General features: G+C 42.4%; 1 protein-coding gene across 9 annotated transcripts in view; it reads left to right on the plus strand.

The window, feature by feature from the left end:
- Window positions 1–27,036, plus strand: part of ATXN1 (ataxin 1) — a 427,925-nt gene that overhangs the window by 89,980 nt on the left and 310,909 nt on the right. For all 9 annotated transcript variants that reach the window (XM_040460438.1, XM_040460442.1, XM_040460439.1 and 6 more), the window contains one exon: window positions 25,607–25,728. The gene's annotated coding sequence lies outside the window, so the exon portion shown is untranslated. The remainder of the gene's footprint in view (window positions 1–25,606; window positions 25,729–27,036) is intronic.

The following is a 27,036-nucleotide window of genomic DNA, read 5'->3' on the forward strand; positions in this document are numbered from 1 at the left end:
TATTGTGATGGAATAGAAGATCAGTCATTGATGCTGGTGTAAAACTTTTCTTTGTCAGCTGAGTGTTCCAGAATAGAGGCCAGTGGTATAGCTAAATTTGTCGGGGAGATGTTTCCAACCAAAAAGAATCATGCTACAATTCTTTCGTTACCATGAGAAATCCATGATAGAAAATACAATTTGTGACTTGGGAATCAGGGTAAGAAACCCAAATTGATATTCTTTTTACAGAAAACATATCCATTCTGCCACTTACACTGTTTTCTTCTTTTATAGCTGTGGCTCACCCTTTGCAATGGTCTGTTGTCCCACCACTAGATGGAGAGTGCGGGGACCATATTTTGTTCACGTATATTCTCAGGGTCTAGCACAGAGTAGGCACCCAGCAGCTGTTGAATGAAGAAATAAGGTGTTTCAATTTCCCTAACGACTAAAAGGATGTATAAAACCAGTGCTAAGACCCACAAGAGTTGGTTTCCTATGCTGGTAATTGTGGGTTTGGAAATAAGGAGCTACTTTATACATTATTTTTATAGAAGTGTGTCCTATACCTGAGTAACTTTCAAAGTAAAAATTTATAGTTGTGGGATATTAAATCTGGCAAGGACTTAAAACCCGTAGCTGAATCCACTTAAGAGCATTCCCCGGCTCTTCTCAACTAGCCATATAAAAGCGGGGAGTGTGGGTAGTTTCAGCAGATTGCAAACTCACCCACACTTGCTTCTTTATCACTACTGTGCTGGAGTCATTACTGGTTTGATGAGCGTAGCCTGGTTGGAGACAGAGGCTCCGTGCTGTTACCTGTCTCGATGTTTTCATTCATAATGCAGCACTTTGGAAGTTGGTTTTGCATATTAGGGACAATGCTTAATGATGTCCAAGTTTCTTTACTCCCCACCTCTATCCCATCATTCGCGTCCCTGGCGGTGTGCTGCACCCCCGTTTTAAATAGCATATAATGTTCATCTCTCCCTGAAAACTCTTTCCCTGCCCCTTCTCTCCTCTTGTGTGCTGCTTGCGATGAATGCTTGAATTTCACATCTTTGAAACGAGTGGAAAATGCACCTGTGGTTACCAGCGTTGACTGCCATGAGGCCAGTATCATTACGAAAAAGTGGGGGTAGAATCCATAAGAAGCATGGTATTTGGTTCAGGACCTTGGCTCTTAGATCTTTAGAGTCCTGTGATATTTGCAGGCTTTATAAGAACATTGTATACCTGGAGGAAGGCCTCTGAGAGAAAAATGTGGAATTCTAGTCTTAGGATTGATATGGCAGTAGTTGATGGAAGATTAATCTACAAAGATTGTAGTTAAGTTGATTGGTTACTCGTAGGTACCAGGGATGTGTCTGCTAACATTCCTGGAAGAACATTCTGTAAAGTCACCAATCTGTGCAGCTCAGTCACCTCCAATGAGACTTCACAGGGCTCAGTGGGGCTGTGGCTTTCGATCAGACTAATAGTTAATGATCCTTTGAATTTAACATCCCGTGTTGGAAGCTGGTAGTTGTGTTTCAGATTCCGGGAAGAACAGGAGCTGTGTTTCCCATTTACTGTTTTGTTATTTTGGAATCGAGATGCTCAAGTCTGAGCAGAATTAAGAATTACATAAAGCAGGGTCTTTTAACATCTTTGTTTAACTCGTTTTCTTAGGACTCGCAGAGGACATTACCTGTTTCTCTGGTAGACTGGCTTCCTATTCCAGGACAATGGCTGTTTCCCAAGATCTGACTCCAAAACATCTGTCCTGTCATCAATCAGGCTTCCAGTCATCTCCTATTTGATTTACACCGTGTTAAACCTTCTGATGGAAAGGACTTTTATTAATGAGGTTTAGGTAATAAAGTTGCACAGGGCTTTAGAAAGTTACTGGTAACCGTCGCATAGCAAGCTTTTAGCCTTTCTAGCGGCAGAATGGATTGTGAGCTCACTGGCAGGGTTGGGTTGTGGGTCATCGTGGAACAGCCATGTTTCCGTTGACTGTGGCTGGGAATAAGTGTGGTGGGGCCATTAAAAAAGCCTGTGGTTGAGTTTTGACTTAGAACTGTTTTAAAATGCCAAACAGACTGAATTCATGGGAAACTGGTTTGAATGAGACCAGCTGCGATGTAAGAATATATCTGCATCCATGCTGGAGTCTTCTTTCTCCACTGGAGGGACCGATGGAGACAGCTGCCAAGCGCTAGGTAAACAGATGTATGCGTGGGACCAGTGGATCCCAGCCGGGGGCCATTTCTCCCTGCCTCCGAGGACACTTGGCGATGTCTGCAGCCATGTTGGGTTGTCATAAGTGGGGCAGGGGGTGGTTCTATTGGCATCAAGTGCGTAGAGGGCAGGGATACTGCTCAGTACCCTGCTGTGCACAGAACAGCCCCCACAACAAAAGAATTATCTGGCCCCAAATGTCAGTAGTGCTGGAGCTCAGAAACCCTGGCCTCGACCCTCTCCTCTTTGTAGTTTTCAAGGTGATAAACCAGTCTGTCACGTTCGACGGTGGGAAGAGAAGCCACAGGTGACAATGGGAAGAGGAGAATAAGGGCAGAAGTGGGTAAAGGAAATGTTTGAAACTATTTGGTCCATAGCTCTGTTGTGCCCGAGGGAACATTTGGGATTCTGTCTTTACGTGTTTGGGAAGACTGAAAGTGTGTGGGCCACTGGGCCATGGCCTTAGGGTTAGAGGTAACCTGAGTGTTTTGTTTTGTTTTGTTTTCTTCCAAGAGCCTGCATTAGTTTTTATGGCTAGTGCAACAAATTAGCATAGGCTTGTGGCTTAAAACAACACAGATTTATTATCTTACAGTTTTGTAGATCAGAAATCCAACCCAGGTCTCCCCAGGCTAACGTCAAAGCATCGGCAGGGCTCAGCTCCTTATGGGTGAATCCGCATCATTGCCCTTTTTGGTTCGGAGGGGCCTCTTGTAATTCCTTGGCTTGTGACCTTTTTCTCCATCTTCAAAGCCGGCAACACGGCCTCTCCCTGGACCGTCTCCTGCGGCCACCTCTCCCTTTGCTCTGTTCTTCTGCCTCCCTCTTCTGCTCCTGGGAACCCTTGTGATCGCACTGGGCCCACCTGTATAATCTGGGGCGTTCACCCCAAGATTCTGAAGTGCATCACATCCGTGACATTCTTTTTGTCCATGGAAGGTAACATTCACACGTTACGGACATCAGTATGTGGACATTTTTTGGTGGGGCATTATTAAGCCTATCACAGAACCCAAAGCATTTTAACAGCACCGGATTTTGCTGACTCAAGCTAGATGTATAGAAAAAGAGGAATCATGGGGCGCCTGGGTGGCTCAGTCGGTTAAGGGTCCGACTCTTGGCTTTGGTTCAGGCTTTGACCTCACGGTTGGTGAGATTAAGCCTGGCGTCCAGCTCCTTGCTGGCAGCATGGAGCTTGCTTGGGATTCTCTCTCTTTCTCTCTCTCTCTGCCCCTCCCCCACTTGAGCTCTCTCTCTCTCTCTCTCTCTCTCTCTCTCAAAATAAATAAATAAGCCAAAAAAAAAAAAAAGAGGAATTATGAGAATTGCTTGAAATAGAGTAGTCCCCCCAGGAGCAGATGGCCCTCCTCTGGCCTGTCTTCGGAAGATCAGCATTAGCCTCACGCTGCATCGCAGTGTCGATGTCATTGACCTCACTGCATCTCATCACACGGGCATTTTACCATCTCACGTCAACATGGGAAGAAGGGTGGGTGCCAACCGATAAGGCATTTTGAGAGAGAGACCACATCACATAACTCTTATTACAGTATACGGTTATAGTCGTTCTGTTGTTCGTGGTTGTTGCTCTTACTGTGCCTGATTTATAAATGAAACTTGATTAGAAGACATGGTTTTAAGATGGCGGGATAGGAAGACCCTGAACTTACCTCCTCCCACGGACACAAAAAATACACAGCTACATCTGTAATTTTTTTTTCCAAAAAGCACTCGAGAGTTAGGTGAACAGTCCCTCTGCAACAAAACACAAAAGAGACACATGGAGCAGGGTAGGAGAGGCAGAGGCACAGCCCAGTTGGGACCCCAGCCCGGACACGGTGACCATAGAAGCTAGAAGGACCCCCAATTGTGAACGCTCGCTTGAAGACCGAAGGGATTGTGCCCCACATCAAGCATGCTGACCTTGAGGCCTGGATCCAGAAACACAAGCCCCCTAAGCTTCGGGTTTTGAAAATCAGTGGGGATTAAGGCCAGGAGAATTATAGAACTCTAAGGAATGGAGATCTTGTTCTTTAAGGGCTCATGTGCAAACCCACTTTCCCAGAGATTCAGCACGAAATCCACAGACCGAAAAGCACTTAGACCGTGAGTGAAGGAGACCCACTTACATTAAAGCTGCTCCTGGAGAGGCAAGATCCTGCAGGGTCTATATGGGGGGGGGGGGGGGGGAAATGTTGACGGATGATAGTTTTGCAGCGTCGGTCTATCTTGCTGGTGAAAGAGCCAACAGGCACCATTTTTGACACCCTTTGTTTGGCCTGCCAGAACTGGAGGGTGTGCTGTACCCACGCTGCAACATAACCAAGCTGGCATGACTGCCCCGTGCCCTGCCTACCCCACACAGCACCAGAGCCTCAGCAGGGCTAGTCTCACACCCTGAGCCCCACCCAACCTGTGCAGCTGCTGAGCCTAAACCAGGTGGGATAAGTGCCCCAAGCCCTGGTCTCCCCGTGTAGTGGGTGTGCCACAGTCGGGTTGGCGAGCACCCTGAGCCCCACCCTCCCTTTACAGCAACCAAGCCATGATCAGCCTGGATGGCCACTCTGAGCCTGGCCCACCCAGCACAGAGACAGAACCTCGAGTTCAAGTGGCTTGAACCCTCCTTTCCCTGCACAGTGGCTCAGCCACCGTTGGGTCAGGCAAGTGCCCCAAGCCCTGTCCTCCCTTTGCAGTGGGTAGGTCATAGTTGAGCTGGTGAGTGCCGAGCCCCACGTTCCCCATGCAGCAGCCGTGGCCCTGTCACAATCAGGATGACCATAGAGCACCTGGCTCTGGTAGCCAGGGAAGATTGAGCCTTGGGGCCACATGGAACTTTCACTACACAAGACCACTCCACAACTGAAGGAGGTAGTTAACTCTCCTGATACACAAAGACCAATAGAGGGATAGGCAAAACGAAGAGACAGAGGAATGTGTTCAATCTAAAGAACAAGGCAAATCCCCAGAAAAAGACCTTAATGAAATGGAAGTAAGCAGTCTACCTGATAAGGAGTTCAAAGTCATGGTCACAGAGATGCTCACTTATCTCAGAAGAAGAATAGATGAACACCACAAGAACTTCAACGAAGGGATAGAAAACATAAGCAAGTACCAAACAGAAGTTGTAACAGAACTGAAAAATACACTAGAGGGTTCAACAATAGAATGGATGAAATAGAAGCATGGATCAGTAAGCTGGAAGACAAAGCAATGAGAAATACCCAGGCAGAATGAAAATGAAAATGAGCAGCAAAATGAAAAAAGAATGAAAGAAATGGGGATATCTTAAGAGACCTCTGGGACATGATTAAGTGGAATAACATTTGCATTATAGGAGTTCCAAAGGGAGAAGAAAGAGAGAAAAGGCCAGAATAATTATTTGAAGAAATAATGGCTGAAGACTTCCCTAATCTGAGGAAAGAAACAGACATTCAGGTTTGGGAAGCCCAGAGAATTCCAAATAATATGAATACAAGCAGAAACACACCAACACACATTAAAAGAGTAAAAGTGAAGAATAAAGAGAGAATCTTAAAAACAGGAATAAAAGCAAAGTATTACACACAAAGGAAACCCCATAAGACTATCAGAAGATTTTTTTTTTGGCAGAAACTTTACAGGTCAGAAGGGAATGGTGTGACATATTCCAAGCGCAAAAAGGAAACAAATTGTTAAAACTCGAAATCTCTACCGAGCAAGATTATCACTCAGAATTGAAGGAGAGATTAGGAGTTTTCAAGGTAAGCAAAAGCTAAAGGAGTTCATCACTACTAAATTAGCCTTAGAAGAAATATTAAAAGGACTTCTCTGATCTAAAAAGAAAAGGCACTAATTAATCATTAGTAATAAGTAAGAAAACATACTAACGTAAAAATCTTACAGGAGAAGGTAAATACAAAATAAAAGTAGTGGATTAACCATTTATAAAGCAAGTATGAAGGGTAAAGACAAAAGTAGCAAAATTAATTAAAAATACAATAATAATTAAGGGATACATAAAGTAAAAAGGTGTAAAATGTGTCATCAAAAATGTAAAATAATGGGAGGGGGTAAAAATATAAAACTTTGGAATATGTTCACACTTTAGTTACTGTCAAAAGAGACTATTACATACATAAAATGTACTGTAATCACAAAGAAAAAACTTATATGAAATACACAAAAGCAAAAAAAAAAAAAAAAAGGCATCTAAACATAACACCAAAGAAAACAATCGAACCACAAGGGAGAGGAGAAAGGTACAGAACGACAGAAGCAGCCAGAAAACAGTAATCAAAATGGCAGTAAGTATGTACTTTCCAATAATTACTCTAAATGTAAATGAACTAAATTCTCTAATCAAAAGACATAGAGTGGCTGCATGGATAAACAAGTAAGACCCTTCTGTGTGCCACTTATGAAAGACTCACTTCAAATCTAAAGACACACACAGACTAAAAGTGAAGGAATGGATATGCCATGCAAAAGGAAATGGAGAGAAAGCTGAGGTAGTAACACTTTTATGAGACAAAATAGACTTTGAAACAAAGACTGTAACAAAAGACAAAGAAGGGTATTACATAGTGATAAAGGGGTCAGAGTCCAAAAAAGATGAGAAATCATTTGTAAACATTTATGCACCCAATATAGAAGCATCTAAATATATTAAACAAATATTAACAGAAGTAATGGGAGAAATAGACAGCAATATAATAATTGTAGTGGACTTTAATACCCATTTACATTAATACATAGATCATCCAAACAAAAAAGAAGTAAAGAAACATTGACCTTAAATGATACATTGTATCAGGTGGATGGACTTAATAGAATATTCTATCCAAAAACAGCAGAATACAGATTCTTTTCAAGTGCACATGGAACATTCTCCAGGATAGATCACATGGTAGGGCACAATAGAAGTCTCAATAAATTTAAGAAGATTAAAATCATATCAGGTATCTTCTCTGACTACAATGTATGAAACTAGAAATTAATTATAAGAAGAAAACTGGAAAAAACACAGGATTGACAACACACTATGAAACAATGGGTGAACAAAGAAATCAAAGAGGAGGTAAAAAAATACTCTAGACAAATGAAAATGGAAACACAACATTCCAAAATCTTTGGGATAGAGCAAAAGCAGTTCTAAGAGGGATCCTGTAGTGATACAGGCCTACATCAAGAAACAAGAAAAATCTCAAATAGACAATCCAATGTTATAGTTAAAGAAATAGAAAAAGAAGGACAAAGGATCATGGGCCATGACCAAATGGGATTTATTATAGGGATGTAAGGATGATTTAACATCTACAAATCAATCAACATGATAGACCACATTTATAAAACACAGGATAAAAATTATATGATAATCTCAATAGACGTAGAAAAAGCATTTGACAAAATTCAGCATTCTTTTAGGATACAAACTGTCACCAAAGCAAGCATAGAGGCAATGTACCTCAAGAAAATATGACAAACCCATAGCTAATATCATACTGTATGGTGAAAAGCTGAAAGCTTTTTCTCTAAGAATGGGAACAAGACAAGGTTGCCTACTCTAGTCACTTTTATTCAACATAATATTAGAAATCTTGGTCACAGCAATTAGGCAATAAAAAGAAATAAAAAGCATCCAAATTAAAAAGAAGAGAAAACTGTTGCTGTTTACAGATGATATGATACTATGCATAGAGAACCCTAAAACCTCCATCAAAAAACTTCTAGAACTAATACATGAATTTAGTAAAGTTACAGGACACAAAATTAATATACAGATGTCTGTTGTGTTTCTGTATGTTATAGAAACATATGTGTTCTATATGTTAATAATGAACTATCAGAGTAATTAAAACAATCCCATTTATGATTGCATAAAAAAGAATACAATACCTACGAATAAATTTAACCAAAGAAGTGAAAGATCTGTACTCTAAAAGCTATAAGACATTGGTGAAAGAAATTAGAGATGACACAAATAAATGGAAAGATACACTGTGCTAATGGATTGGGAGAATTAATATTGTTAAAATGTCTGTACTACCCAAAGCAATCTATAGATTCAGTACAATTTCTAACAAAATACCAATGGCATTTTTCACAGAACTAGAACAAAAATCCTAAAATGTGTATGGAACCAAAAAAGACCTCGAATAAACCAAGCAATCTTGAGAAAGGAGAACAAAGCTGGAGGCATTACACTCCCTCTGATTTCAAACTATACCGCAAAGCTACAGAAATCACAACAGTATGGTACTGACACAAAAACAGACATACAGGCCAATGGAACAGATAAGAGAGCTCAGAAATAACCCCCCACTTATATAGTGAATTAATCTACAACAAAGGAGGCAAGAACCTATCTGGGGAAAAGACAGTCTCTTGAATAAGTGGTGTTGGGGAAACTGGACAGTTACATGCAAGAGAATGAAAGTAAACCATTTTCCATGCCATATACAAACTCAAATTGAATTAAAGACTTAAATGTAAGATCTACAATCATAAAACTTCCAGAAGAAAACATAGGCAGTTAAGCTCTTTGGCATTGGTCTCAGCAATATGTTGTGGATCTGTCTCCTCAGGCAAGGGCAACAAAACCAAAAATAAACAAGTGGGACTACATCAAACAAAAGCTTTTGCATGGAGAAGGAAACCATCAACAAGACAAAAAGGCAACCTATTGAATGAGAGAAGGTACTTGCAAATGGTATCTCTTGTAAGGGGTTGATATCCAAAATATGTGAAAAACTCATGTAGCTCAGTAACAAAAAAAGCAAACAACCTGATCAAAAAATGGGCAGGAGACCTGAATAGACATTTTCCCAATGAAGACATCCGGATTGCCAACAGATGCATGAAAAGATGCTCGGTGCCACTAATCATTTTAGGGAAATGCAAATCAGAACCACAATGAGATACCATCTCACACCTCTCAGAATGGCTATTATCAAAAATGCAAGAAGTAACAAGTTTTGGCAAAGATGTGGAGAAAAGGGAACGCTCGTGCAGTGTTGGTGGAAATGTACATTGCCATATCCACTTCGGGAAACAGTGTGGAGGTTCCTCAGAAAATGAAAAAAAGAACCATAGGGTCCAGCCATTCCACTTCTGGTTATTTATCCAAAGAAAACAAAAACACTAATAAGAAAAGATATTTTTACCCCTGTGTCCATTGCAGCATTATTTACAATAGCCGAGGCACGGAAACAACCCTTGTGCCCATCAATGGATGAATGGGTAAAGGCTATATGCATGCAGGGGGATATTATTCAACCATAAAAAAGAATGGAATCTTGCCATTCGTGACAGCATGGATGGATATAGAGGGTATTCTGTTAAGTGAAATAAATCAGACCAAGAAAGACAAATACAGTATGGTTTCACTTATTTCAAAAACTTTTTTTTAGTATGATTTCGCTTGTATGTAGAATCTAAAAAACAAAGTGAACAAATACAGAAAACAGATAAAGAAAACAAAGTGGTGGGTATCAGAGGGGAGGGATGTGGGCAGATGGTTGAAAGAGGTGAAGGGGATTAAGAGGTACAGGCTTTCAGTTGGAAAATAAGTAAGTCACAGGTATGTAACGTACGTCATAGAGAATATAGTTAATAATATTGAAATAACTTTGTGTTGCGACAGATGATGTCTAGACCTGTCGTGGTGATCATTTCGTCACGTAGGAAAATATTGCATCAAGGGGTGCCTGGGTGGCTCAGTCGGTTGAGCGTCCGACTTCAGCTCAGGTCATGATCTCTTGGTCTGTGAGTTCGAGCCCCGCGTCGGGCTCTGTGCTGACAGCTCGGAGCCTGGAGCCTGCTTCGGATTCTGTGTCTCTCTCACTCTTTGCCCCTCTCCCACTCATCCTCTGTCTCTCTCCCTGTCAAAAATACATAAACATTAAAAAATTTTTTAAAAAAATATTGCATCACTGTCTTGTACAGCTGAAAGTAATGTAATATGTTAATTATAACTCAGTAAAAAATAAGCTTTATCATTGGCATATACATATAGAAAAAAAACGTATATGTAGAGTTTGATACTGTCTAAGGTTTTAGGCATCCAGTGGGGGGCTAGGAACGTATCCTCCCTGGAAAAGGGGGGTGGGACTACTGAAATCCTCTTTTTAGTGGTATAATTTCAGTGCTTTAGAAACAATTTTTCTTTAGCCAGTGTAGTGTGACACGGAAGATTTGGACAGTGTTGAAAAGTAATTGTTTAAATTGGTAAAGACACGGGGCGCCTGGGTGGCTCAGTCGGTTAAGTATCTGACTTCAGCTCAGGTCGTGATCCCGCAGTCCGTGGGTTCAAGCACCACATCGGGCCTTGTGCTGACAGCTCAGAGCCTGGAACCTGCTTCGGATTCTGTGTCTCCCTCTGTCTCTGCTCCTCCCCTGTTTGCGCTCTGTCTCTCTCTGTCAAAACTAAATAAACGTTAAAAAAATATTTTAAATTTGCAAAGACACCGTGCAGTGAAAGAAGAGGAGTGGGAGATGGGTGGGGAAGGGTACGACAGACAGACAAGGGGTTTGAACACTTACATGTACAGGTAGTTATCGCTTGGGGGTAAGGAGAGGACCTGTTAAAAATTCAGACTCCTGGGCCCAAGGAGCCTGATTAAGTGGGTCAGGGGTAGGTCTGGGGGTTGCATTTTTAATAAGCACTCTCCTGTGATGCATTTGACATAAAAGGTCCTTGGATCACATTTTGAGAAACAATGTGAATAACTGTTTTAAAGCAAATATGTATTTTAATAATTCAGTGCAAAATGAAATTGTTGCATAATATTGATGTTAGAGGGCAGAGTAAATATTTGAAATCCATGACATTCTTGTCACTTCAGTTATATTGGGGGGGCATGTGATTTGTTTTTTGCATGTCCAAATCCTTATTGTATTAAGCTGTATTTATATTCAAGATACATAGTGATTTTGACCTTTCGTTGTTCTTAAGACTGTCATCCTCTCTGTGTGATTAATTGTTAAGTGTTGATCTAAACACCATTTTGGCTTACTAATGTTTTTTTGTTTTGTTTTGTTTTTTAGTATTTACATTTTTTTGAGAGAGAAACAGAGTGCAAGCAGGGGAGGGTCAGAGAGAGAGGGAGACACGGAATCCGAAGCAGGCTCCAGGCTCTGAGCTGTCCACACAGAGCCTGATGTGGGACTCGAACTCACGAACCATGAAATCACGACCTGAGCTGAAGTCGGACACTTAACCGACTAAGCCACCCAGGCGCCCCTGGCTTACTAGTGTTTAACAAAAACTAATGACTCTTGAGAATGTCAATGAGTCTCTGAGTCCTTTTTGAATCCGTTACAACCAGGCTGTCATTAGGAGGTTGTTTGGAGATAACATTTGTGCATTTCTTTTTTTTTTATTTAAAAAAAATTTTTTTTAATGTTTATTTATTTTTGAGACAGAGAGAGACAGAGCATGAACGGGGGAGGGGCAGAGAGAGAGGGAGACACAGAATCGGAAGCAGGCTCCAGGCTCCGAGCCATCAGCCCAGAGCCCGATGCGGGGCTTGAACTCACGGACCGTGAGATCATGACCTGAGCCGAAGTCGGACACGTAACCGACCGAGCCACCCAGGCGCCACAACATTTGTGCATTTCTTAACACCCAGCAGTTACTCTGTAGATGTTAGCCTAGGGACAAACTGATTCGTTTGACCTTTTCCTGGGACTTTCGTTTTAGGTATGAAAACATGAGTTTACAATGCCAATCCATCTAATCCTGAAGGCCCACCATCTCTGTGGATCCTTCCCTGAGACCCTCTCCCACATAAAATGGTTTCCTCTTCTAAATTTCCAGAGCTTTTCTTGGATTCTCTTACCCCACTGCAAAGAGGTGTTGTCATTTGTGTATATACTGTTTTCCCACATGGGCGATACCCTTCCTGAGGGCATGATCCATATCAGATACTTTTCTGCTGTACTTCAGACAAGCGTTTGGCAGAATTTCCTTCCAAAGCACCCATAAAAGAAATGTGTTATGACTTGACTAACATTGAGACGATGATGGCATCGTCTTACAGTTTTTCGGATATTCTCACTGGTTTTAGATATTTAAAACTTTGCAGTGACTTCTTGTAGAACCAAATTTAAGAATAGTTTTCTACTCAGCTTTTTAAAGCTAATCATGTCATGATCTCAAACATTAGCTGGAGTACATCCACTCGGATGAGGGTGGTTTGTAATCTAGATGATACGCTCCGCATGTAACATCCAAATGAAATGTAGACTTGAGTTGCTGGCATGTGGTTGTGGTGAGAAGCAGTTGTTATATATTACTTGGTAGAATTCATATTCATATCTTGTCAGTTTACAGTGAGCCAGAGATTTAAAATAACATTTGTTTCTGTTTTAGTAACTGCTTAAAAAAATTTTTTTTTAATGTTTATTTATTTTTCGAGAGAGAGATTGACAGAGTGTGAGCAGGGGAAGGGCAGAGAGAGAGAGAGAGGAAGACACAGAATCTGAAGAAGGCTCCAGGCTCTGAGCTGTCAGCACACAGCCCGACGTGGGGCTCAAACCCATGAACCATGAGATCATGACCTGAGCCGAAGTCGGACGCTCAACCGACTGAACCACCCAGGCGCCCCAGTAACTATCCCAGATCATTATATTTTTCTTTTCTTTAACTTGCCTTCTGGTAGTGTTTTTAATACATGGCCTTTCAAGCAGTCATGAAACGTGTCAATGCAGCTTGGCAATGGGTTAACAGGACATGCTTCTAGGATTATTCTTAATGATTAAAAATCAAATTGATTTAAGAAAAAAAAACCTGACCCCAAATACAGATGAACCAAGAAAACCCAGAAAACAACAACAACAAAATATCTGTGAATGAAATGTTGGTTCTTGGTCTTCACATTCTCCACATCTGTTTTCTCCAGATCTCTCTCTCTTTTTTTTTTTTTTTTTCAGTTTTTCATTTTGTAAAATTTATTTATTTAAATTTGAGTTAGTTGACTTACAGTGTAATATTGGTTTCAGGAGCAGAATCCAGTGATTCGTCTCTCACATACAACAGCCAGTGCTCCTCCCAACAAGTGCCCTGCTTAATGCCCATCCCCCATCTAGCCCATGCCCCACCCTCCTTCCCTCCAGCAGCCCTCAGTTTGTTCTGTGTATTTAGGAGTGTCTTATGGTTTGTCTCCCTCCCTGTTTTTATCTTACTTTTCCTTCCCTTCTCTTACGTTCATCTGTTTTGTATCTTAAATTCCACATATAAGTGAAGTCAGAGGATATTTATCTTTCTCTGACGTATTTCACTTAGCATAATACACTCTGGTTCCCTCCATGTTGTTGCAAATGGCAAGAATTCATTCTTTTTAATCACCCAGTAGTATTCCATTGGATATATAAACCACATCTTCTTTATCCATTCATCAGTCTTTGGACATTTGGGCTCTTTCCATACTTTGGCTATTGTTGATAGCGCTGCTGAAAACATTGGGGTGCACCTGCCCCTTCAAATCAGCATTTTTGTATCTTTTGGATAAACACCTAGTAGTGCCATTGCTGGGTCATAGGGTAGTTCTGTTTTTAATTTTTTGAGGAACCTCCACACTGTTTTCCGGAATGGCTGCACCAGTTTGCATTCCAGAAGAGTGGGAAGGGAAGGACTCCAGCAGTGTGACCAGGAAGTAGAACTGACAGGATTTGGAACCAGCTCACTTGTGAAATATGGGGGAAGGCAAAGTGCTGAATCTGGAGTTCTCCATTTGGGCAACTCAGTGATGTCAGGGGACCAGGGAACAGGCTCAGTGGATCCCTAAGAGTGACGGGACCTCAGAGTCTTTCTCACCACCCACCACTGCTTTACTGCTTTTCTTTTTGATCCGTAACTTACCCCTTCTTGGTTGGGAGTCAAAGCCAGTGGCTCCTTCGGCTTCACTTGGGTGGTCTGAGGGTCAGCTGCTCAGGGCTGTGTGGACACCACCAACGTGAATGTGGAGGGAGGCAAAAAGGAAGTGTCAGTTTAGAGCTGTCCCAGTGTATAATGTGAAAGACGGTTTAAAATTTTTGCCAGTCTCAGGGGCGCCTGGGTGGCTCAGTTGGTTGAGTGTCCCACTTCGGCTCAGGTCACGATCTCGCGGTTCACGAGTTGGAGTCCCACGTCGGGCTCTGTGCCGACAGCTCAGAGCCTGGAGCCTACTTCGGATTCTGTGTCTCCCTCTCTCTCTGCCCCTCCCCTTCTCACACTCTGTCTATCTCTCTTTCAGAAATAAATTAAAAAAAAAAACATTAAAAATTATACAAGTTTTTCCCAACCTAAGATTGCTCACTTCAGATTTCAAGAGCATTGGGAGAAGTGCTCACCAAATGAGAACATCAGCCCTTTTTTTTTTTTTTTTTTTTTGTGGAGCAGCACACTGAGGGGTCTACCAAGACAGAAAAAGAGGACAGAAGAGGACAGTGCTTCATAAACTATAATTACTTAAATGTTGCCCTAAGTAAATATTTAAAATATACTAAAATGGCAACATCAGGAAATATGACTAAGAAGTCAGTCGGCCACACACCCTTTTCCCCACCTTTGTGGTTGTTGAAAATTTCCACCAAGAATGATAAAAAGTGTGAAGATCGGGGCTGTTAAGTTTCAGAGGAAGGCCAAAATTTGCATGGTTCTGTTAATCCAGTGATGGAGCTCACAAATGGAAACCCAATATTTAAGTTAGATAACTAAAGATGAACCATTACAGTGGCTTCCTGTTCTTGACTTCTGTGCAGAGGTTTGGGCATGGTGAAAACAACAACAACAAAAAAAAAACAAAAAGAAAAAAACAAAAACCAAATCAGGCCTGATCCTAACCCTATCACTTGCATATATACACAGCGTCCAATTTTGGGGGTTGGAGGGATTTTTTGGGTTTGAGAGAAAGGGCAGTTTTGGAGGAGAATGAAATACCTTGTAAGGCTGACAAAGTATAGAAGGATTACCAGGTGTTATTGTGACCTGATATTAGATCATTGCATCCATACAAAGTATGGAGCATAATTTTGCCAAGAGTAATTACGGTGCCGAGAGAATGAGTTGGAATCTTCTGTATTCTGTGGTCTGTGGACCACAGACGTATTCATTCAAAAGCTCCATGCCAGTTTGGGTACTCATAATGAAAGCAGAGATACAGAACACTTCAATGGGACCCGAAAGTGCACGTAATGGATGTCATTAAGAATGGCTGAGTCTGGGGTGCCTGGGTGGCTCAGTCGGTTAAGCGTCCGACTTCGGCCCCGGTCCTGATCTTGCAGTTTGTGAGTTCGAGCCCCGCGTCGGGCTCTGTGCGACAGCTCAGAGCCTGGAGCCTGCTTCGGATTCTGTGTCTCCCCCTCTCTCTTTGCCCCTCCCCCACTCACACTCTGTCTCTCTCTCTCTCAAAAATAAATATTAAAAAAAAAAAAAAAAAGAATGGCTGAGCCTTTAGAAAGGGCAAGACGCAATCAATGGATTTCTGGGTGTACCCCAAATCCACCTTTTTTTTTTTTTTTTGACAAGAGTTAGTATACTCTCCTGCTTTCTTCTAAAATCAATTCACATTAGGATGGACCTAATTCTGTCTACTCTGAGAATGTCACAAATAAACTGGCATGGAGTTTTCAGTGAACACCATCGATTGCCCTGCAGACTACTCTTTTTCTCTTTAAAAAATACCTAAAATTTCTGGCTGAATGACACTGCTAATTTTGTCTGATCTTGGGACCGAAGGATCTAAAGACGTTTAAAAATAAAACGGACATAAAATTACACTCCTATGTTCTTCAGTCTCCACCCGATCACGAAAAATACAAACAAGCCTGATACGTTGTGTTCGGCACTCGGGAAGTGCTGTGAGCTTCTCCAGAAGTTCTTGAGAGCATTCGGCATCTGCTTATAGGTGTGCAAGACGAGAGTCATACTGGTGAAGCCATATTTCCCGCTGTGAGGGAGTACACAACTAAGCCCATGTGGGTGGGGTTTCCTGCCCAAGGCGCTTGGAGGAAAGAGGGCTGGAGTAGTTCTGGAAGGGCAGCTGTCTTGAACTGGGAGTTGGAAAATGACTAACGCTGATCTAGGAAGTTATTCAGTATGTTTTCAGTGATTCTGGGGCAGCAGAAGGAAAGCCATTGAGGTTAGAGACATAATGGCCAGAGGTGCATGGTGACCCAGGGTTGCTAAGGATTTAGAAAGCACTTGAAAAGGGCAATTAATACAGACATACATGAGGTATTTCGTGTCTGGGTCTGGACCACTGCAGTAAAGCAAATGTCACCATAAAATGAGTCAGATGGGGGCGCCTGGGTGGGTCAGTCAGTTAAGTGTCCCTCCGACTTCTGCTCAGGTCATGATCTCAAGGTTCATGAGTTCAAGCCCCACATCGGGCTCTGTGCTGACAGCTCGGAGCCTGGAGTGTGCTTCGGATTCTGTGTCTCCCTCTCTCTCTGGCCCTTCCCCACTCTTACACCGTCTCTCTCTCAAAAATAAATAAATGTTAGAAAACAACTTAAAAGAAATAAATAATGAGTCGGATGAATTTGTGGGTTCCTAGTACATAACAGTTTATACTATACTGTCGACTATTGAGTGTGCAATAGCGTCTCGCCTCAAAAACAATATGTATATCTTAATTTAAAAATACTGTCTTGCTAAAAAATGCTAACCATCATCTGAGCTTTCAGTGACCACAGATCATCCTAACAGACATGATACTAGTGAAAAAATTTGAAAGATAGGAGAATTCCCAACATGTGACACGGAGATACGACACCAACAAATACTGCTGGAAAAACAGCGCCGATAGACATGCTTGAGGCAGGGTTACCGCCAACCTTCAGTTGGTAAAAAATAAAATATCTGATCAGAGCCCTAAAGCGAAGTACAGTAAAACGAGGTCTGCCTGCATTTTCTCCTTGCCTTATTGTGGTGCCTTAGAGATGACTGGCATTTTCATTGCCTCTGTTTTCATAAATGTGCTTTCAGAGGAATAAAGAGAGGACACGGGCTGAAGGGACCTCGGGTTTTCTTCACAGAGCATCATTACGGGTGCTGCGTCCTCATGACTTTTAAAAAAAATTTTTTTTTCAACGTTTATTTATTTTTGGGACAGAGAGAGACAGAGCATGAACGGGGGAGGGGCAGAGAGAGAGGGAGACACAGAATCGGAAACAGGCTCCAGGCTCTGAGCCATCAGCCCAGAGCGTGACGCGGGACTCGAACTCACGGCCCGCGAGATCGTGACCTGGCTGAAGTCGGACGCTTAACCGACTGCGCCACCCAGGCGCCCCCCTCATGACTTTTTAAGAATCAGCAGAGCGGACTTCAAGCATCCAACATATGTGGCTTTTGAGTGAGACTTCTTTTTTCCGCGGGATGATGTGGACAGTGTGCTTTGGGAGGCGGAAGGATGTTCCTGTTATACACATTCATTAGTGTGGGCTCCGAACTAATTCATCGAGCGGCTACCAACTTTAAAAAAGAAAATTAAAGAAGGCATTTCATGATTTTTTTTTTTTTTTTGGAATCACGGCCGGAGGAAGAATCTGGATTCCTAAACCGTGACCGTGAGCTGGAAACGAGGAGTTAAGAGAGAATCGTTGGTGTCAGACAGAAGTTGGAGTCCTGAATCCGTTGCTAGTTAGTTTGCACATTGAGTACATTACTTCACTCCATTCACCTATATTTCTTCATTTATTACAAATAGAATAACGGGGGGTGGGGGGCGCCTGGGCAGCCCAGTCAGTCGGGTGTCCAAGTCTTGATTTTGGCTCAGGGCACGATCTCACAGTTCGTGGGATGGAGCCCCACGTCAGGCTCTAGGCCACAGCGTGGAGCCTGCTTGGGATTCTCTCCCTCTCTCCCTGTCTCTCGGCCCCTCCCCCTGCTCACTCTCCCTGTCTCAAAATAAGTAAACTTGAGAATAAATGATAGTCTCAAAATAGAAAACAGAAGTGTCTACCACTGAGGGTGATTTTAAGGCTACAAGGAGATAATGTAATTTGAGGACTTAACATTCAAATATTAGCTATTATTATTATTATTATTATCATTACATGTGTACGTTAACACCCAAAGATAGCCAGTGTTCTTTAGTCATTCTTAATAAGTAGTTAATGGTTTATAATTACATACTTACTTTGTTAACTGATTTCATGCAACAGGCCTTTCTGAATCTTTCTCAGGGCACTTAAAAAGTTCATTGCCTTCAGCGAAAGTAGAGCCTTACTAGATTATTAAGACCTGGATTATTAAAAGAAAGCATTTGCTGGGGCACCTGGGTGGCTCAGTCGGTTCAGCATCTGACCTCAGCTAAGGTCATGATCTCAAGGTTCGTGAGTCTGAGCCCCACATCGGGCTCTGTGCTGACAGCTCAGAGCCTGGAGCCTGCTTTCCTTCGGATTCTGTGTCTCCCTCTCTCTCTGCCCCTCCCCTGCTCACACACTCGTGCACATGCTCTCCCTCTCTCTCTCTCTCTCTCTCTCTCTCTCTTCTCAAAAACAAATAAACATTTAAAAAGATGTTTATTTAGGGGCACCTGGCTCTGTGCTGACAGCTCAGAGCCTGGAGCCTGCTTCAGATTCTGTGTCTCCCTGTCTCTCTCTGCTCCTTCCCCCCCACTCAACCTCTGTCTCTCTCTCAAAAATAAATAAACTTAAAAAAAAAAAAGCATTTGCCAAAGAAGTCTAAAGGGTACACCTTTCACACAGTCTTACCTGGAAGGATCCAAGTAAACAGGTGTTTTCTTGACAGTGTGCCCTTTCCTCCTGGCCCTTCAGAGTTCATGTCATGGCCACAGCCAGCCTATACTTGAAGCAAACACTATAGAACAAGAAATTGAATGCAGAGGCACATTTGAAAACTTAACTTTTCTCCGTTAAGCCAGATATGAAAGAGATTTGCCGAAGTTCAAATCATTGTCACTCTTCTTAATAACCTTTTTTGTCTTGGAAAATGTAGTTGCTTTTTATGAAGAGATGCTATTTTATGTAACATGCAGTGGGTCTATTATCATTTGTAGCAAATGAATGAATTTTAACGTAGTTCAAAACTTTCTGTTTTAATTTGTAACACAGCGGATATTGTTCAATATCATCTGCCTCGTTAAAAGCTCTTTGGGGTCCTCAATACATCTTAGGGGTGCAAAGGGGACTTGGGACCAGAAGTTTGAGAACCACTGGCTTGGCATATTGGGTCCTAGGGTGCATTTTGGTCAGTGTGTATCTGCCAGTTGCTTACGTCTCCTGGGAAAATTGTCCTGTGGTAAAATGTGTTTGGGGCCAAGATGCATGCTTCTCTGAGATTTACAATACATATCAATACACCAGAGCCCCTCAAAAGTGTTTCCCAAATGTATCTGAATCTTTTTAGTCCTCGTTTTATTTTTAGCGTAGCATGACATTTCACCATGGAATTTGTCGTCCCATTGAACGCACCGGCCAATACACGACATATACTACCCTCTCCCCATTTCTTAAACATAAAAAGCAAGATTCATCAAGTACTTTCCTTCAAATCCATGTGTTACTTAGAGGAAGGCCCATGAAAGTTTACTAATTGATCTCACTGACTCTCTTTTTAAAAAGAAAAACCACACATCCTTCATCACTTTATACTATTTGGCTTATAATCGGCAAAGCTGACTTCACGATGCAAATTCATACGTTTGCACAAGTCTTTGAGACATTTTTGTCTGTTAATCGGTAGCGTCTGCTCTTTGTGTCACAAGACGGAGTCATGCCATTTCCACGCAAATTGTCCAAATTGCAGCCTAGCCAGGGACCTGTCGCTACTGTTTGGTATTTTTAAATGGATATATATATATATATATATATATATATGGATATATACATATATTTATATATCCATATATACATATACATATATGTGTATGTATACACATACATACGTATGTATACATATATATACACACACCTGTGCTGATACATCATATGTCTTTCTAAAACATAGTCGCTCTTCGTAACAGAAAGGTTTATAAATGGCAGGTGTTTTTTTTTTTTTTTTTAATTTCTTATGATTCTTTCTTTCTAGTTCTTTGGTTTCCATTGGTTGTGGGCATAATTGTTAACAGCTAAAACAAGAGAAAAGGCTTCCACAGTGTGGATGAGGAACATGTTCCTGGCTGCACTTGATGGACATTGTCCTCCTAAAAAATAAGGACGCTACAATAACCAGCAACAGTTCCTTTCTGACAACAGCGACGTTCTAAATTTGTAATGAGACAGAGGTACAGAGGTCACGTCTTTCACTTTCTGTATTTCATGTCTGTGTTGGGGGAAGAATGGAAAAATCTTAATTTGTTGTAACCATTAAAAGGATGATAGTTATTGTACATTATGTAGTTCAAAAGCTTATGTTCTGAATGTTTTGGCCTTGCCAGTTCCTACTTAGAAACTTAGTATTTGTTGAATCCTTGGTGACTCTCTATTGGCAACTGAAAATTGATTGTCCCTTATTCTGTAAAAAAAAGAAAAAAATTCAGGCAGAAATACCGTGGCTGTCTTATCCAGCATCTTGATGTTTTCTTAGCACTGAGCAGTTTTAGCGAGAGGTCTTTAAATGTGCAAAAGGACATTCAGTCTACCGGAATTTATATTAGAGCATTTTGTAAACTATGCTGGAAATTCTCTCATAGTTAAATTAGCCAGATTAACCAGACTGAAATTGAAGAACCAGATGGAGGTTACTCTTCAAATGGCAAGGGGCCACCTTTCCATCTTCTTTGATGGCTCAGTATATATCGTTAAGGTATTTGGGAGATTGAAAATAGAATCACAGGGGCTCCTGGGTGGCGCAGTCGGTTAAGCGTCCGACTTCAGCCAGGTCACGATCTCGTGGTCCATGAGTTCAAGCCCTGCATCAGGCTCTGGGCTGATGGCTCAGAGCCTGGAGCCTGTTTCCGATTCTGTGTCTCCCTCTCTCTCTGCCCCTCCCGCATTCATGCTCTGTCTCTCTCTGTCCCAAAAAAAATAAATAAACGTTGAAAAAAAATTTATTAAAAATAAGAAAATAGAATCACAGAACTACGTGACAGGGTAAGAAGTTTGGTAAAGATGCACTTGGCCATTGTTTATATAAACTCTATGATGTTAACACTTCCTGCAAGGGAGAGTCATATTTTAGGTATGCATATACGAGGTGGAAAAGGTTATCCTGGAGGGGTCCGGTCATGCATCCACAGAGAGCTTCAGCTCTGGAGTCAGATGGCCCGCGTTGGAGTCTCACCTCCGTCACATTATGTGTGGTGTTGGGCAGGCGATGTAACTTCCTTGCAACTGTTTCTCCAACTGTAAAAAGTCGTATAAAATTCGTGGAACAGCGTCTTAACACATTATGACTGTATTAGTTATCTACTGCTGTGTTATAAATTACCCTGCAACTTGGGCGTTTTAAATAACAAATACTTACTATCTCACAGTTTCTGTGAGTAGGAGCCAAGGCACATCTTTGATCCGTGTCTGTGGCTTGGGGCCCCCATAAGGTTGCAGTCAAGCCATTAATTAGCCCAGTCTGCAGCCTCATCTGAAGGATGGGGTGGGGCTGAGGTTGGGATCTGCCTCCAAGCTCATTCGTACAGATGCTACCAGACCACAAGGGCCCCTCCACAGGCTGGCCTCACAGCCTGGCATTGGTGGGTGACCCAGGAGAGAATGTGTGAGGACATTCAAGATGGATGCCAGTCGTGTAGTCACCTAATCTTGGAAATGGCACCTGTTGCCTTTGCCAGCCTCTGCTTGCTAGACGAGAGTGACTCAATCCAGTCCATACTCAAGGGGAGGGTATTTTAGACTTCTGTATCCTACCATCTACTTGGTATCTAAGGATGTCTAATAGGCATCTTAAACCTAACATGCAAAAATGGAGTCCCCAGCACCTGCTTTTCCCACGATCTTTTCTGTTTGGTGAATGGCAACTCTGTTCTTAGAGATGATCTGGTCAAAAATTTGAACTATCCTCCTTAACTCTTTTCTTGCTCTTATACCCCTTGTCCACTTGACTTTCAAAATATATCCAGGATCTCACCAGTTCTCACTACCTCCTCCCCCAGTCCACGTGTTGGGTGTCTCCCCTGAATTTTTGCAGTAGCCGACCTGGGCTCCCTGTTTTCAGCATTGTCCCCTTCGGTCCTGTTCTTCACAGCACACGGAATGATCCCTTAAACATAAGGAAGATCATTAGACTACTCCATTCACAATTCTCTAGTGTGTTCTCCTGTCACTCGGAGTAAAAAGCCAACGTCTATGCAATGGCCTACAAGGCCTCTTGTGATTATAAAATTATTTTTCTGTATTTAATTGTATAAAATGATGTTTGTATAATAAATACCCATATACATATGTATGTGAAAGCATGTATTTGTATGTTTAATTGCTTAATTTATCTGGAATCTGTTTTCTGAATCATGTAAGATGGGGATCTGACTCTTTCCAAATAATGAGCTAATTTTCCTGTCACTGTATATTGAACAGAACACCCATTCCTCACTGGCATGGTATTCCACCACGAACCTGGTAGTTTTTTTCCCCATGCAGTCTAATTGTTGAATTTTAGAACAGCGATATTCCTAACAGGTCCTATAAGATACAATTTAGAGATTTCATTTGATGTGGGATACTCAAATACATGTAAAAACAACTTGAATTCTAGTTGGGAATTAATTATGGAGAACAGTTACTTGTGTCCCTTTATATGAGAGATAAGGAACGAATTCTACCTGGGAGATTGTGACTTAAATTGAAAAATCCAGTTAGCTGCAAAACTCAGATGAAAAGAAAGGGGAAAAAAAAATCCTCATTGCTTTTAGGCCACTGTTTCTGACACGTGTTGATATACTTTGCTGTCGCTGCTTAGAGCTGTTGAGAAAATTATCACAAAAATGCTTATCGAATTTCAGACCCTGTAAGGATATCATCTGGATTGAGATCCTTGTTTATCCAGGCAACTTTCAGCATGCAGGCGTATCTGTGAATGCTGTAGTCCCCTGGTGTTCTTTTCTTCTGTCTAGACTTTTGGTCTTATCTCTGTTTATAGCTTCGACTGGCCAACAAGAATGGGTATGCAAAGGAGATTAAACTGTTTTGGTGGTTGGTTGTTTTGTGGTGTTTTGTTGGTTATTGGCATTAGCGGCCCTGCTGGAGAGTTTGCTGGAAGATGGAAGTAGGTTGAAATTCTCGCTTGGAAGGAAGTGGATAGAATGTTCAGTGGTTTCCTTTTGACAAAAACGGTCTCATACCTGGTGCACGGTGTGTCATTGAGGGTCGACTATAAATCACAAAACGAATCGCTTCAACTCCTTCACATCTACAGAGATAAGAGTGGGAAATCGTGTCACTGAGACCCGTCCTTGTCCCTCCCTTTTTCCTCCTCCTCCACAAGACGTGTGACTTGCCCCGTGTGGACTTGCCCCTTGACTCTGGCAGCCAAGGAAGGGCCCTGAGCTAATGAGGGAGCCGTGCTTCCTCTCCTGGATGATTTTACTACCACCTGGTGCCAAGATAGAATCCAGAAGCGAATGTCTTTCTTTAGGCAGAAACAGCACAGAGAAAGAGAGAGAAAGAGGGCTTCTGGTAAACTTTGAACCAACACCATACGTGGCAGTCAGTGAGCAGTGGGCACGAGTGATTCCACCCAGAGTCTGGTCAAGGCGCAGATGAACCTGCTGTGTGCCCGGCCTCCCTGGGCCAGCAGCTTCCTTTGCGGAAGAATCTTGAACTCGACGACAGAGACCCCTCCAGGTCGAAACCACCGAGCTGGAGAGCTGGTAACAAATGAAAGAAAGGCAGTAATTTATTTTTAGTAAAAGAAGATTGATACCAATAACTCGCAGTGGGCTTGCCTAAATCCTCCTCTTCCCTTTCAAATTCTGTTTTTACCCACACGGTAAGCTCAAGACAGTTTGTCGTGCTCTGAACTTCCTGGCTTGTGTTGATTTGTTAGCAATATGTTGCTGTTACACATTTGAGTGGGAGCTGAGTTACATTGCATGAAAAAGCTGCTCTAGAGGCTAATAAAAATCGTGACAACCCCACTTTCGGTGGGTATTGATAGCATCAAGAAAATAAAAAAGACTTTGCCATTTTCAGGCAGTCACTCTTCCAACTAGACTGAAAATATAATGGGCTTCAACTCAACTCGCTCGTTTAAACATTACCCCAGAGCAGCTTTCTCTTCCTCCTCAAAAGTTCTGAGTGCCTACACGAATTTAACCACAGACAGACACAACCCCCTCCCCCCAAAAGGTCTTTTCGAACACGTTGAGTATTTTATCAAGCAATGGCTTCAGAAGGCTCTCAAGGAATCGGTAATTCACGCAGTCACCTTGTGAGACAGGAAAGTATATATCCGCTCTCTTACAGCTGGGTCATTGGATAGTGACCTGGCAGTGGCCGCAGGACCTTTGCAAACACGTGGAGTTTGGAGTCACAAGTGGGTTGCAGTCATCCTGGTGAGAGAACTGGATGGTGGTCTTGCTGTGTGTTTGCAAAACAGATGAGGAGGAGCTCCTAAAGGGCTGGAAAAGGCTGCAGACGGTTTTGGAAGGCCGTTTCCAGGCTCAAATGGCCAACGTCAAAAACAAACAGCAGTGGGGGGGACTTGTTAGAGCATGGGAAGAGCTCGAACAAAACCCCGTGACAGGTGACTGTTACAAGTCACAAGGCAGAAGAGGACTCTCCGAAGCCACCTTGTCACACACGGCTCTCATGTGTATGCTTTGTTGGCACCTCTGAGGAGGGGTAGAGAGGCACGCGCATTTTAACCATTCGTTTCATATTTAGCGTGTAAAGTAAATGCCGCTTTCCAGCTTGGGCGGGGGGCAGTTCTTGATCAAGTCGTATCGAGACTCGGCATGAACACCCATCGATTAAACTACCTGTTTCCGGTGCAAAGTAGAAAGTTTCCTCTTTCTGACCCTGTCTCTTTTTTGTTGTTGTTGTTCAGTCCTAACCGCCCTGTGTTTAAAGATGTTAATGTTGTCTCAGGGAGTCTGAGTCTTTAGTGGGCAGAATCAGATGACTTTTGATTTGACACGAAACTTCCTCCCCTTTCTATCCTTGATAACTGCCCATCAGTTATCTCTAACTATTAAACGTAAGGAATCCTTCTTTATATATTTATTTCAGTTAGCAAACTTGAAATTCTGCAAGCACGTTGCCGGTGGTTTATATCCCAGCTTTCAGAATACGCTACCTATCCGACAGGTGTTCCGTTTTCTTTCCCCCTTTCTCCCTTCCCACCTCTAGTATTTCAGGGTACCATATATAGATCAGTCGTGTGATAGCTTCGTTCTGATCATGAACATGCTTGTTTGAGGTTATAAAGAATACATCTGAGAGAGGTCAGGGATTTCCCCCTGAATATCAACTAACTGCTTGAAGTGGCATTTTTCATTCTGACTTGTTTTGTTTTCTTTTCCTGTAGCATACTGGAGCAAAATGAAAGAGTTTATTCTGAGACCTCTGATGCACTGCTTCCCCAGGCCATGAGGAAGAAAGAGTGGACTTCAGCCTGTATGCATGGTCTTGAAACACGAATGGTTGTGGGTAAGTCTCCCAAAGGACTTGGCATTCGTTAGCTTTAGATGTCATCAACCATCGTTTATTCGGTGGCTCAGGACATTTTTTTTAAGGGCATGGCTGTTCCTCCACAACCCAAGCAACAGGATGTTTGAGAGACTGTTGATGAAGAGTCCAGAGAGCAACTAAATTTACTCAGTGTGTTTCTGAAATTTGCAGAGTAGTGGGATCTGAGGACAATGCATTTGCGGTTAGAGAAGACCGAAACAAACAGACAAACAAACAAACAACTGTACACACAAACAACCAACAGACTACACCTTCCAGACATTCCTTTTAGCTGAGAGCATAAGGAATTAAGCACACCCGCGACCCTCGATTCACTCTGAAGGCAGATTTGTTACCCCGTAGTGGAGTATCGGGATGGGCAAAGTGAGAAGTGCTGGGAGTTTCCGTCTTGCTCAGTAAATAATTACTGAGCACCTTTTAAAACCCGTACGTAGAGCCCTGAATGACAGCCTTGGTCTGGAGGTAGAATTCAAATGCTCCAAACTGTTAGCAAACAACAGATAAGTTCCCAACGACACAAAAATATTGTCGTTTTTCCAAGGAAGGTTGATCAGCCTCGTTGGTTGTAGTTCTTGGGCACGGTCCTCACACGGAAGCTACTTCTGCACATCTCTCTTGGTGACCTTGGACAACTTACTCGTCCTCGTGGAATGAGTCACCTGTAAAAATGCCAGTGCACGCCTTCATGGTCTCTTGCAGCTCTAAAATCCCACAGCTGACTCTAGTGAAATTAATGAAATAATTAGACCCTTGGGTTCTCGCTCAGCCAAATCAGTTGTGAGCCCTTGGCAAGTGATCTTTGGCAGGGGTGGTGCTCGCTGGACGGGCCAGTGTGGAGAAGAGGGGCCAGGCACTTGGTGGAGGGAGGGCCCTTCTCCCTCCTTCTCCCTACGATCTTGCGAACCAACCCTTTGGTCAGAGAGGCCTTGCGGCGTCTGTGGTTAGTAATGTCTTGCGGCATTAAAGACAACGTGGCACGTTGTTATATGAATGTAATGCAATGTGATATAATACGGTATAGTATGATGTAATATCGTCCTTTATTTTTCTGTCGTGGATCTCCCTCTTCCTTCTCTGTTAGCTGTCACTATCTTATGGGTTATCTGCCAGTCTCTGAACCCCACGAAGCCCCAAACTTTGTCTTACGCTGGACAGGATTGATTATTTTTCTTTCTTACTGAACACCCCTGTTCTGAACAGAGCTCTGAATGACACTTCAAATGATGCTCACATATCACTCTTGTTAGCAGCCTGCTGTCTGCTTCA

Source organism: Herpailurus yagouaroundi, unplaced genomic scaffold (genome assembly GCF_014898765.1).
Source record: "Herpailurus yagouaroundi ecotype Mexico unplaced genomic scaffold, PumYag 250, whole genome shotgun sequence".
NCBI lineage: Eukaryota > Metazoa > Chordata > Mammalia > Carnivora > Felidae > Herpailurus > Herpailurus yagouaroundi.